Source organism: Ornithodoros turicata, chromosome 7 (genome assembly GCF_037126465.1).
Source record: "Ornithodoros turicata isolate Travis chromosome 7, ASM3712646v1, whole genome shotgun sequence".
NCBI classification, from domain to species: Eukaryota; Metazoa; Arthropoda; class Arachnida; order Ixodida; family Argasidae; genus Ornithodoros; species Ornithodoros turicata.
Window position 1 is genome coordinate 58,874,293 of NC_088207.1, and position 13,863 is coordinate 58,888,155.

At 44.5% G+C, this 13,863-nt stretch overlaps 1 protein-coding gene across 4 annotated transcripts in view; it reads right to left on the reverse strand.

Annotated features, from left to right (window-relative positions):
* The window catches only part of LOC135401746 (protein O-mannosyl-transferase Tmtc3-like), a 131,706-nt gene that overhangs the window by 74,407 nt on the left and 43,436 nt on the right, over positions 1–13,863 (reverse strand). The gene's annotated exons all lie outside the window — the stretch shown is intronic.

Sequence of the window (13,863 nt, forward strand, 5' to 3'; positions counted from 1 at the left end):
TGATTCGTCACAGGCTCCCGTCCGAAGTCCAATCGCAACCTTTATTTAGAATCCCAGCTTACCAAAACGGTTTCCACATCTGCATTACAGCGATGCTACAGCATCGCTGTGCTTCGGTCCGTAGCGCAGCGTTGCCAAAAAAAAAAAAAAAATGGATACAAGACACACACCCTGTAGGCAATAGAAAGTAAAAAAAAAAAAGAGCTGAGCTCCAGCTGCTGTGTGGCAACTGGTCACGTCCCGAGGAGGCTTCTGTTGTGAGTAGAGGGGAAAAGGCCGACGAAATCGAAATCAAAATCTGATTCTCTGGTTCCATCCAGATATGTCGACACACAAAAAAAATAAAATGAAAATAAATAAATAATAAAAAAGTGGGGGAACGTAAGTAAAATCATGGGTGAAGAAGAAATGTCAAACGGCACTGATAACAACCACTAGCTGGGGGAACAAAAAAGGGGGGGGGGGGGGAGATAGAAAAAGTGACGTCCAGGATGTGACGGTGACTCTTCTATTCTCTCTTCCAAATCTGAACCGAACGTTACGTCAGTATTGTTTGACATGTTTTTGAGGATATGTCGGAAAATCCGCCGTCCTTCCATAACGTTCTCCTCTCTCCAACTCACTTTCGCTCATTCTTTCATCTCCCGCAAGATGGAAAAATCGTGTACGGTAAAGTATATAAACGCGAAACTAAATAAAATCCAAATTTATACATTTCCTATCCTTTTTTCATTCATTCCCTTCTTTCATGGGTAGTAGAGATTGCTTCGGTCTGGCACACGTCAAAAACGTCAATGTTCTCGCACGGTGGTTCCTGATTTCTTTTCGGTATTTTTTTGAAACTCTCGATTTAAGTTTATTCTCCGGTTTCCTTCTTTCCATTTTTAATGCGTTATACGGTGAGGAGGGAGAGGCCGGACGGAAATTTATGCCAAAATCCAAGCCTCTCTCGGTGTTGTTGACAGTTTGAGAGATTTACGTGGTCTGCACGCATACACACGATGTGTCAGCGCGAGCTTTACGCTCAACGCTCCGGCACATCGAGTTCCGGGAAGTATTTTCTTTCTTTCTCTCTACGTCCCCAATGTATATTTTTCCGCTTTCGTTATTTATTTTGTCAACGGAACGTGTCCAGCGTTCATTTGTATGCATAGTAGTTGGGAGTGGGTTGGAGTGTATATTTATTTATTTTATTTATTTATTTATTCATTTTGAGTTACACATAGGAACTACAACAGGCCCGTGTAAGCCAAGCGGCTTGTGGCAGTGGCAGTGAGTAGCATAGAACTACACAAGTACAATAACCACACTGCAAAATACGAAACACTTAAACTAAAGCAACAAAATCGGTGTACACAAAAATGTATCAGATAAAGTAACAGATATTACACATGATGAAAAAGGCAGCGTAGCGCTTTGTTCAATTTATATTTTGCGTCCAACGCAAGCATGTTTCACACTGGATGTTTCGCAAAATTATTTCACACAAAGATTATACGAATCAACGAACTCCTTGCTTGCTTTGGGATGGTCAGTTGGGACAGTTTTATTGCCAGGTGATCTGCCAGCCGAAATGGCGGCATGTTGCTCGATGGGGCTCGAATATCCTCTTATTGCTGCCTTTTGATTGGACAGACACTTCGTCACGTGATTTATCCAACGTTTTTAATGAAAATAAATGGTGATATATTCTAGTCAAGTAACCCCCTTACGTCTTCGGGTGCTGTCCTAGCTAAACTTTACCAATGGACTTGGTTTTGTTGAAAGATTGAAGTCCGTCGCAACGACAACATCGGTTCCTTTTGGTGCTTCGATACTGTTGCCGCTTCCAGAAAAAAACAAAAAAACGAGCAAATATCACCCCCCCCCCCACACACACACACACACATACACCTAAGAAGCTAAAAAAAAAGGCGATTTCTCCCTTACCCTTGAATGCGAGGGAGGGATACAGCACAGCCGGTACCGAGTTCATGCTAGCTGGTTCAGTCCCATCCTGCAAATCGTTCCATGTTCCAAAGTGACTTTCGTATTATTATTCTAACATGGTACGATACTCAAGACGAGTCTTCCAACGAGTAATTCGTTCTACGCAACGTACGAATCATTTCAAGCAAAAAAGGAATGGCCGCCCCTTCCATTTACAAAAGGCACGATTATGCGCGGAACCGACTTCTCCTTTCACGTGAGTAAAATTGCATTCCCACTCCTAAGTCCATTATAGTTCTCGAAAGCCGATAAACTGCTAAACGTGATCCAACGGCATTCATTGTGCGAAAGATAAATTTTTCAGGCCTGCTGAGTTCAAAGAGACAAATTTTTATTTATTTATTTCATTAAGAAACATCACTCGACGGAGTATATATATTCCCGCATTACGAGGCACGGTGGAACAAAAATAAACGTTTTCTTTAAAGGAACGTGTTTTGTAACCGGTGTAGGAAAATGGACGCCGCTCGACAATAGGCAGGGAGGGCATAATGTGCAGTTCAATAATGCTGAAAAGGCTAACGATGAGTGTCTCAAAATTGCCGTCCTGCGCACTCCTGTCCGCGAACATGACAATGCCTCGAAATGATAAAGAATACATGAAGATAAGGGGGACACCCCCGTAAAGAACGGTTCCATACAACTTACTCACTTTAGTCAGTTTGAAGAGTATCCGTTTGGGTATCGCTTGTCACGATGAAATGTCCTAGTCATGCCGTCACCCCCGTCTGGCTGACCTTTCCTTTCTTTCTTAATAAACATATCCCCCTCCCTAGTTATGCATGATAGACGAATACGAAAGGGTCCGCTATCCCTGTGTTTCCTTTCGCATCCGTCTATAATGCGAGTCTATGACCAACACGCTCTGCTAGTCTTTCCGTTAATCCCAGTCATCTTTCCCGAATTAAAGTAGCGTCCATGTTGGGTGCGTTCGAATACTCCAGTACAAAATCATTTGGACTATACGTAGACGGCGGTGTTGTCGTGTACCCGTACAGAGGCGTAAAATGACGACAGTGCCGCCGTTTCGTTCCGGCTGCGTTTTGCGCGTGACACACTAAATTAATGGTAAAAGTGAGCTCTGCTGAACTACTTATGCGTAGCGACTGCTCAGCTCCATAAGAAACCCGGGGAGGGACATGTTGCTCGGCCACTTCGCCTGCGTACGTTACACCACTGCAGTGAAAGCACGCTTTACAGGAGATCGCCATTGCAACAGGACACGCGCTTTTGCCGACTTCGCTCTCTCTCCGCGCCCTCTGCATTTAAAAAAAGCTTTAGTAATAGTCTCCACGAAGCAGACGACATTTTGGGTCCATAAAATTGAAGTGACGTCTCGTCCGGTCGTCCATGTAGACTTCGGCAGTGTTCTGACTTGTGCTTTATTCTTTTGTTATTATCTTTTCTGGCGACATTTCAACAAGCTGCACTGCAAGCTGCATATTTTATTCTCTTGATCTCATAAGTACCAGCTCCCGTGGGGTTAAGATGATCGCTTTCCACGCCGAGACACGAATCCTGTCACCGGCTGTGCTGTCTCAGGTTTTCCCAAGACTTTCCAGACGAATGTCGGCACAGTTTCCCCTGAAGTCGGCCCAGGACGCATACTAACTCCTTCCTGCTCTTCTCTCTCTGTCTGTACGCCGCTCATAGCCGCAGTTGCTTCGTGGCGCTAACACGGTAATAAAAAAAATCTCCTAAGCACAGTACGAGGAAATACGATGGAACCAGACAAAGCTCATTTCCAAAGTTCTGGAAGATGCTGCGCTTAAAGCAGAGGTCAAATCATCCGGTCCCAGCGCCACCTGTGATGCACTGGATATTGTTGAACCTAATATATTTATAAGACTAGAGAGGATAGTTGCGCCCCCTGTAAGTACATTTTCCTTCCTCGCTGCGGAGGTCACTCCATACGGAATGAAAATTACATCGCGAAACTTTTTCGGCGCATAAAATGAAGGGCAGACTTTAATGAAGTAATCTTTTATTCCATTTGCATTCCTATTGTGTATTCCACGTTCTGGAAGCGTGTGCTTCTTCACCGAGTCTACCTAGGCCATGATGAAACTTCCCTACTTGATTTGCAAATTGTGCGCCCTCATTTCGGTATAAGTGGTGGTTATACGGCCCGGCGATTAACTGAAGGAAATCTCGGTAATTAAACCCTTGCCAGCATCTCTGCAAACGAGACAAGTTTGTTCTCCCGCGCGGAGTGGCAGTAAGCAATAAAATATGGAGCGCAGTTTCTATCATTTTCATCTCGCCTCCGCAAATTTAATTTGCGAGTCCCTCAGGTAAGCTCCGAAGAACAGGGGGAATGCACGAGGCCGGCTACGAGAAAGTAGTCAGGGCAGATAAAGAGAAAAAAATATAACAGCGAACAGGGTTCGCCGAAAAGCTCTGGTCTTGACTGGCGACTCAATCTTCATTAAGGAACATTAATTAACGACGGCACTAAACTTTCTTCCGGAATATCCAATAAGGTTTTACTCTCGGACACCACAGTAATGCAGCGTCGGTTTCTTTTTATTGTTACAAATCTGTATCGCGAAGTGTCACCGCCGATTTTCCTCTTCCGGTCACTCCTCCAGCAGGTTTACTTTTGAAAGTCGGTTAACAAGCCCAGCTGCTCGCCACACGAGGGTGTTAGGTACAGTACCGCGGCGCGCTTGCCGCACACATTTCTGCCACTTCCTTGGCGCATATTGGCGAGTTTCAGTAAACCAGTTTGCAACGTCCCAGTACGGTACACGGTACTATAATTCGAAACGATATGACGGTACGCCATCGCCTTCTACGGACTTGTTGCGGTTTTAGTGGAAGGAGATGATACGGTTAATGAACGTCCCGCATGGCAAATCCCGAGTCCTGAACCGTCAAGTCTTTCGATTATTGCAATCCATTTCGTCGCGGGTTACTCGCTATTACATTCCGCAGCGTAAAAATGCTACGGGAGTCCGCCACCGCCATCTTGCTTCTCGTTTCTTCTCCTCCAACCCGCGTGACACCTAGTCAAACGCGGTACGCTATTACTCGACGAGATCCGATAGCGTCGCGCCATGAGACCGTACCGGTTATCGTATCGTATCGTATCGTAACTTAGCGTCCGTACGGCGTCTGGTATGCACGTAGCGGAACGTCTTCTCATATGCCGAAACTCGCTAACGTGATCAAGCAATAAACCGTTGCTTGAACTGAATGGTAGTCAGCTCTCCAGTTAAATCTTTCAAGTCATGTTTTGTTCAGCGTGTGTATTTTTGCATAACCGCTTCACCTTTTAACAAGTTTCATCTATAGTTTGGCATACAGCAGACTTAGTTGGCTTGTGCGCCATCAAAGCTTTACTGCTAATCACCATCACCATGATCATCTTCTGACAGAAATTATCTCCGATACGGCTTCCATGTCCGTTGTCCTTTCAACCTGTTTTTCAACCTGTCCTGCCAACATTGCGAGCTCCATAAACGTGCTTAATGCATTTGGTTACACAACTGCAGCACTAGTGTTCTGTTTTATTCCCCCGAGTGTACCGAGATACAGCCTCGCGAACAGCCATTAGCTGTATGTACACAGGAACCTCACTGTATGGAGCAATAGTTAGCTACGTACGTGCAAACAGCAGGAACGCGACCCCCTATAGGCTAACCGGACTCCGGTGACAAGGAACATTTACAGAAAGATTTGTGTACTCCTCTAATGGCGAGTTCCCTGGATTGAAGAGACGTTTGTATGTAGCAACTGAGCTCTTGCTACGCATGCTGTTTCTTTCTGTTGATTTGTAGCTGGATATGTGTAGGCGGTGTGGCTGCAGTTAGGATACGTGCATTAGTAAACGCGAGAGAATTAATGCGCTGAAAGGAGGGGGAAAGTCAAAAGTAAGATTCGTTGAAATGGTTTGGAGGTTAATTAGCTAGAAGTATGGAGCGCTACAGTAAGTTTGTTGAAATTAGTCCCGTTTAACGGAACAACAACAAATAAATCGTGACTACGACAAGGGGTGACTCACCGCTCGAGAGCAGGTCACTACCCGACTATACGCGAGATTAGATATGAAATATAAGAATGAAGTTAAACTTACGTACAAGCTGTGTATGTGCGTTATGTAACAGAGATTTCTTATTTACAACCAGAACTCATATCAAGAACACGTGAACACATGTCACTTTGGGTTAGGTGCATCTACCCAAGCAGCAAAATGCACTGAAAGTCGAGTGCAATAGGGGTGGACGGGTAGATGAAAGGCCTTGAACAGAGTCATGAAACTAGAGAACATTGATAAGACACATACCGTCCACTCCTAATGCACTCGCCTTCCAGTACATTGTGCTGCTTGGGTATTTTACGTGTTTTCTATCTTCTTTTCTTATTTATCAAGAAAAACAACATCAGCCATTCACGTTGAAAAAGTTTAGTTGGGAGGGTGTGGAACGGTGAAGTGTACGTCACCAAACATAATTACAGTGTTCGTACAGATAATTTGCGATATTTTTCGAGGGTTCTCAAGGACATGTGGACTTGCTAGGGTGATATCTCTAGGCTTAGAACTGGCTCTGTGCACACTACTGCTCTTATTACAGAAATAATTGAGGCACAATAACTGTTACACCTCTTTGTATTCCATGTAATATCCAGTGACGATAGCCTTCGTGGGCTTGCCGTGGTGCATGGAGGGCACATATTCTGTGCATATTCGCTCACTCTAACTTAATACGCGCACTTGACCGCAATGTCACTAGCTGAGTAGCTGTCAATAAGGTGTGACAGAACTGAACAGAAAATGAATGGTAAACACGCGTTGTTCCAATAGGCGGAGTGACTGGTTTAGGATGCAGACGGGTCCCTGAAGCCGTGTTCGTTAAATGATAGCTATAGTGAAGAAATTACTCCCAGAATTCAAGGGTTTCCAAGGGTGGCTCCAAATTCAAGGGCTTCCAAGGCCTTGAAATATGGACTTTCGGGTTCAAGGGATTTCAATGGTTTCAAGGCCCTGCGCGAACCCTGTAATTTACTTTTGATATGCCTCATATTAGCACAGAAAACACAATTTTCTTTCAAGTACGTGTTGCAGCCGGCATATGGATCTCGCATAACCTATTTTGCGCAGTGTTGCTATACAGTGCAAATTTCCTCACTCATCGCGACTATATATGTATTTGCCGTTGTTAGAGTGCAAACATGAGATTCGCCAAGCTTTAGGTACTCCCCAAATACAGCATCATTAACGATAGTACACGAAGCTCACATTGTACGGCGGCGACTGGAATGATCAGTACTAATGATTGCTTCTCTGCCCGTGCAAGGTAGATATATCGCAACGAAACAACACTGCACTAATGGAGCTTTAGTGGGGGATTAGCAATGCGTTGCCCTAATGGGGATAGCGATAATTTTGGTTGATATTCATATAAGTATATCCCAAATTTAGTATTATCGAGTAGTAGTTTTAGTATCATTATTCTTTTTGAAATGTGAACGGGTAACATGTGTATAGACGGATCCTCACTTTTTTTTTCTCTCTCTCTTTCTTGTAGGTGTTGTGATCATGAAAGTGATAAGGAATTACACAATAGAGAGTTTTAGTACATCGTACGCAAAGGCGATAGCGTACGTAACAGTTAGCGTTGGTGGTTCTCTCTTTCTGTTATGGGCGTACCATCAACGCTATCCCCGCAAAGGCGATAGCGTACGATGCTCCAAGAATATCAATGACAAATATAAAGTACTACAATAAAGTGATCGCTCTCGGGCACAAAACAGATTTTCATTTCGTTCTTTTATACGGCACAAATAATTAAAAATAAATATACAGCAAATGTAGAGCATTAACATAAATAACGAATAAACAAACTGACAAAAACGTAATGGATCTATCAGGAATAGAGCGCCGTCAGCAGTGAGATTCGAACGCTCGTTCGGAGACCGCTAAGCCGTCCTCAAACACCACTTTTTCAGCACCAAACGGAAGGAAGTGAACATTTAGCGTAGGGTGACGCAAAAATATGTACCTACCAAAGTACGCACGCTAACGTACACCCGCTCTCATGTGACCATTTCCCCCTCCACCGATTTCCCCGAGGGATGGCAACGTGTGGTTCTTACCTGAAACAAGTGGAAGAAAAATTGAAGTGAAAACCTTCCCTACTGCGGCTACTTCATCGCGTCTGTATCAGTCGACCGTACGCAGTACTAACCTGACCCTAACCTATACCTTGCACTAAAGCACTACAAAAAAACTGTTCCTCACACAGGCTACTTTCGGTATAGAGGGCCACTCCACTCGGCCGGGGGAACGAGACGGTTGTTTTGTGACGGGAGAGTTGAAATCGGGGGAATCGTGCAGCACCCCGTACTGGCCACCATCGACCACGTCAATTCGGCGACAACCACGCGTCGATAATGCGATGATGGAGGAAAAGTATTATGGCGCTACATGACAGTAAGGTAGTGCTGCAACGGATAAATACTAAAAGGAAATAGGACGAGGACGAATATGCGCAAGGACGACGCACTATCACCTAATAAAAGGGAAAGCGCTAAGCCTGCCACCTCTCGGACGAAAAAAAAAATCGCAGACGATGACCGGGGTTCATTTATGCAGCGTTCAGTACCTAATCCGTATCCAGAAGAAACACTCTCCAATAGAGTCGATACGGAAGAGCAGCAGATGGGGTGCAGGTTAGATTAGTAGAAAACTCCGGCTTAACCATTAGGGAAATACGTAACAGCTGTGGACCTTCCCACAGAGCGCACCAACGTAAGCGCTTCTAGTGTATGTGTACTATGGGATACGGCACTTGAGTGTCGCCGGGAACTGTCCACAGACTAACGAACGCCGGATTCATTTCTTCTCCGGTATGATTCTTCTTCGCGTTCTGCGTAATAAGTTCGCGTGCAAAAGTCTTAATTTCTATTACGATATTTACAGACTGCAACTTCTCGCGGGGGTCCAGCGTACATTCTAAAGGGAAAAAGATAAGAATAAGAGTAGTAAGCCACATATTGGCTGACCCCTCTCAACACTTAAAAAGAAGAAAATCCTTATCCACATCACGGCAAATATTCCCTAAACGTCGCATTAAGTTCCGTGCGCTTCGGTCAGTGATGGGAAGTACTGGAAGTACCAGGTACTCAAGTACTACTTTAAGTATATTTCTCAGCACTTGTACTTTACTTAAAGTACATTTCAATTTGTGTACTTTGTACTGTACTTTAAGCACTTTTCTTCGGTACTTTCCTTTCAAGTGCTCAAGTACCCAATTGGCAGTACAAACGCAAAGCTTGGTCGCAAAATCATTTCTTTCGGTTCATATTAATGAGTAAGCAGTAAACTATTCGCGTTTTTTAACTAGCACTTGGCGAAAATGCTAATTAAAAGCTTTCTAAACGTAACAGTCAAAACACAATTACCCTACGTTTTATCACTACCAAGTGTGAACATTTAAAAGTGTGAAAAGTCCAGCGATACGATCTAAATTTACAATGTACTTGAAGAGTAACGGACGTATTTTCGTTACCATTTCCATTCTTGTTACTGGTATATTTTCGTTTCCGTCATCCGTTTCTGATACCAGCCATTCAATTTCATTTCCGTTAGGTTTCCGTTACTGTTTCCGGTAATGGAACAGTTCTTACAGAGCTGCGTCAAGACAGCCCGTCCGGCTCTGTCAGCATCCTGTTTTGCCCAAGTGCTGCTTCGGTGTCGCGCGTACACAAGGAATTTTACGTCGTTGAGATGCGCACATCTTGCAAGCTAGTCTTCTGTCTTCAGTCACTCTGAGTGCAGCAACTCAAGATGGGCGTTGCATTCATAGGCGGCGCTCTCAGTAGTAAACAATACTGCCATAGCCACTGTGAAATGAAATAAAAATGTAAAAATAAAAATCGTAGGCTTTCATCCTCGTGCTATGGTGGAGTAGAGTGCGTGGAGTCTATGATATGTAAGTCTCATGTGTTGATGTCATGGAGGACTGAGACGAGTAGGTAAGCGAGTGATGCACCCTCGATATCCAATATTGCGCTTTGTTTGCATGCTCTCGTGTAGTATTTAGAGTATTACAGGGAATGGAGTCATCAAAATACAAAAATAAAATGAAAACTCACTCAAATGTCATCGCACAACAGTAGTAACCATTACCCGAACTCAATACCGGACGATAATTTTCGTTTGCGTTTCTGTTTCCGGTAATGGAGGACCGTGGTATGCGTTTCCGTTGTCGTTACCATACGCGATTTCGGTAATATACCGTTACTGTTACCGTTCCCTGCTTTATAATACTTTGCAAATGACTTTGTACTTTACTTTAAGTACATTTGTAGTATGGCACTTTGAACTGCACTTAAAGTACAACAGTTGCTAGGTGCTTTACTTCAAGTACAATAATTTTGTGGTGTTTTGACATTCACAGAATGGCGTAAATGTAGGCTAGCTGGTGGATAAATTCCATGATAGGCAAGCCTGAGCGATGGGCTTGCCTATCATGCTTTGACATTCACTGGCTTCGGTTCGGAAAGGGATTAATGATTGTGGCACCAAATTAATGAAGCTTTCCTTTATTGGATACGAGCTTTCATGTAGTGCTCTGTTATTACTTTTGCCAAATGGATCTTGACTCAACCCTCTACGTTCTTCGACTGTCAACAAATTGCCCATTACTGGTTTCGGTTCGGAAAGGGACTCATGTGTGTGGCACCAAATTAACTAAAATTACCCCCTTTTTTACTTCCTTATACGGTAGGTAAACCGAGGCTGCATGTGATCAATTTTGAGGCTCTCCACAGCCTTCGTGAAATGATGCGATACTTTGCAGAACTTTGAACAAGTTGTGGGTGGAAGTCCTCAAAACTTTGCGCTGTGCCTTGTCAGTAACACTTTCGAACACAAAAACAAAAATCACTGAAGCATTTTGTTTTTGCTGTTTTGTGTTTTCAGTGCTTTTGTTTTTGTGTTCGTCAACTACGGTCTTGACTGCCCTTGTAAGTCTTTGTGCTTCTAACACTTTCCAACTAATCTCTCAGATTCAAATGGTGTTTGTCAGAAGCTCGCTAGGTTTACTCTCTCCCTATTCAAGTCAAAGAACTCGCAGAGACAAGACTGATGCCACTCACTCTCTGGGTAAAACCGTAGATTACGCTTACGCTGGAATGTGATTAGATATGTAAACGTTATAGCCACGCTACGAAGGCCTATTTAGGAAGGTGCTACACCACAGATAAATACGCATGAATGCACAGTGTACATTATTTAGAAACACCCACGGTAAAATATAAATTACTATAGTATTCTCGGTCCGTAAGATACATGAGGAATTGTTCTGGATTTATCCCAAAACGTGAGCAATTGGAATATCCGATTTTCGTTTTTTCTTTTCCTCATAACCATCTAAACAAAGCGATTCGTCTTATTTTCTCGCACGTTTAATGTCTTGCCTAACCAAGTTAAAATTTATGTTTACGCCCCGACGTTATGCGCCGAGGAAGCAGAAACATTCCTCAAAGAAGCATTTTCTAACTGGCACGTGCTTGATTTCACTCGAGAAAGCTTAAAACTTTTATCTCGCCAAACCCACAAAGAAAGGTCACCTTACATTTCCGCACAAGGAAAACCGGCATGCATGGAAGTTAATGAACATTATGGAACGACATCTCAACCACACCATTCGCATCCGAGCGTTTGCGAAATATGTCTCGGCTAATTTGGCTGACAGCAGTCAACGTTCATGTCTGGCTCAAGGCGCAATCAGTTGCACCTGCCAGCTTCTGTGTCAATCTCTCATCCATAATGAATGATCCACACCGCAGACCTAAGTCGTGCTCTAAACGATTCTCGCCCCCCACGCATGCAGATACTAGAGAAAGACTCACTCTTTTCTCTTCGCTGATAGAGTGCACGATAGGGGGTCTTTTCGTGCGAAAAGTTTACCATGTGAAGTTATTTAAAAACACGCAGGGTGATTTCAGTCTTCGTTTTTGCCATCCTCTTCTGCAGTCCAACAAAAACGTTCGCCTGTACGATACCGAGTAAAGCCAGTGTCATTTCCCGTTTTGTTTCTCGACGAACGTCCAACTGCCACTATAGTGCAGCTCGAGAGGTCTCAGCAACAACGTCACGCGCGCTCGACGCGAGTCCCTTAGCGTACCGTCCAATCACTTCCCGAAAACCACAGCAGAAGACACACAAGCTACGTCGATGGATGTTTGTTCGCACTTGAACACGCGAAAGTGCACTAAAAACACACTCGCGACGGAGCGGAAACTCAATAACCAGGACGCAGTTATTTTTCGTTCTCCGAGACACTTGGCCGCACTAAGAGCTCTTTTGAAAAGAAAGCTCGAACGCTACGACGAAGCGGTAATAAACTGTCCCGGATGTTTCAAAAACACAACAAACAGTCCGCACAACGATGAAACTTTTCGCGAACAAGGGTGACCGCATCGCAGCATGTACTGTCAGAACGGGAGATTGAACGGCACATCAAGTTTTGCGACAACACTTCATTCCGACCACGTGACACGGGTGTACACGCGCTTAAACAACAGAGTACCACTGTCGCACGTGCGCGGAGCATCTGCAGAGCACGCGAAATATGGTCCGCTCGACTACGGCTGCACTCGCGCGAAAGCGCCCTTCGACTGCATGGGGCCCGCCAAGAAAGATCGAGCTTCCCCGCTAGGTAAGCGCGAGGGAAAGGGAGTTGACAACGCGCGCGCCTCTAGGAGGAGTGGAGAGAGTGAGCAATTGTGTGACCTTGAAATCTGGAAGTGGGCGTCACGTTCTGGTGACGTCTCGAGCTATTGCATGTTTGAGGGAGAGCGCGAGTCAAGTGGTACGTGAGGAGTTGCTTGTATTGCATGAGGTTTTCGTTTATTTGCTTTATTCCACATCGTTCAGACGTTAAACGCCTTTTACAAATTCTGGGGGGTTCAGAATCAAGTGCACTTGTTTCATATGTAATTCGGGTAATATGTGTCAGGTTTCGTTTACGCACTTGGCTGTTATCGGGACAAGTTATTTTCGTCGACGTTGCGGTACATCACAGCTATTGGACCGTTAATAATGGTACTGTGATGTTACACGTTGGACTGTTGCCACAGGCGTCTTCTTTTATTCTATATGCGCGTGAGATGCGTGAGGACAATAACGGTATGGTAATTGGAGTAGATCTACGCGTAAGGCGCGTCAGCCTAGTGCGGCAAGATGCTGCACGTGCTGCAGGGTAGGACAGCAGATAATTTCGACCAAATGCGTGAGGACAATTTCGGCCACCTGAGGCTCTGTAACGTGCGCTAGAAATCTCCCACCATAGGTTAGGCACTGTTCATCCCAAGTCTTCGGTGCACTCTGCCAGAGCTTATGCTCGCATGCGAGAATGTATCGTATAGCTGTTCTCTAGGTTAACGTTCTAAAAATGGTTCTCACGTTCTCAGCGTTCCCCAACCACTGCGAGACTCCAGGGACTATGGTTTAAGCCGGGTTCGAATGCAAAATCGTCCACGCTCAGTACGCTTTCTACCGGGCTTCCTCTGGAGACGTCTGTATGGAAGACGGATCCAGAAACGTCGCAGAGAAAAACCTTCTTTCAAACAGACGTTGGTGGAGGTTCTCCTCATCCCCATACAGCCACAGACAGAACAGTCGTTAAATGATCGAAGGAAAGTGCGCAAGAGACACTGAAGGATGTGGACACATAATACAGAAAGCTCAATAGTCGAGACCAACCACCCGAAAGAGAAATTTACCGCCGTGTTCCTCCTCTGGGATCTCGAAAGTCAGGTGCGCTTCAAGAGGCTCTCTCTTGTTGTTTCAGACACGCAATTGTTATCGTTGTATAATCTGATTGAGTCTCTTAACCTAACGATATATGCCACAAACTGAAG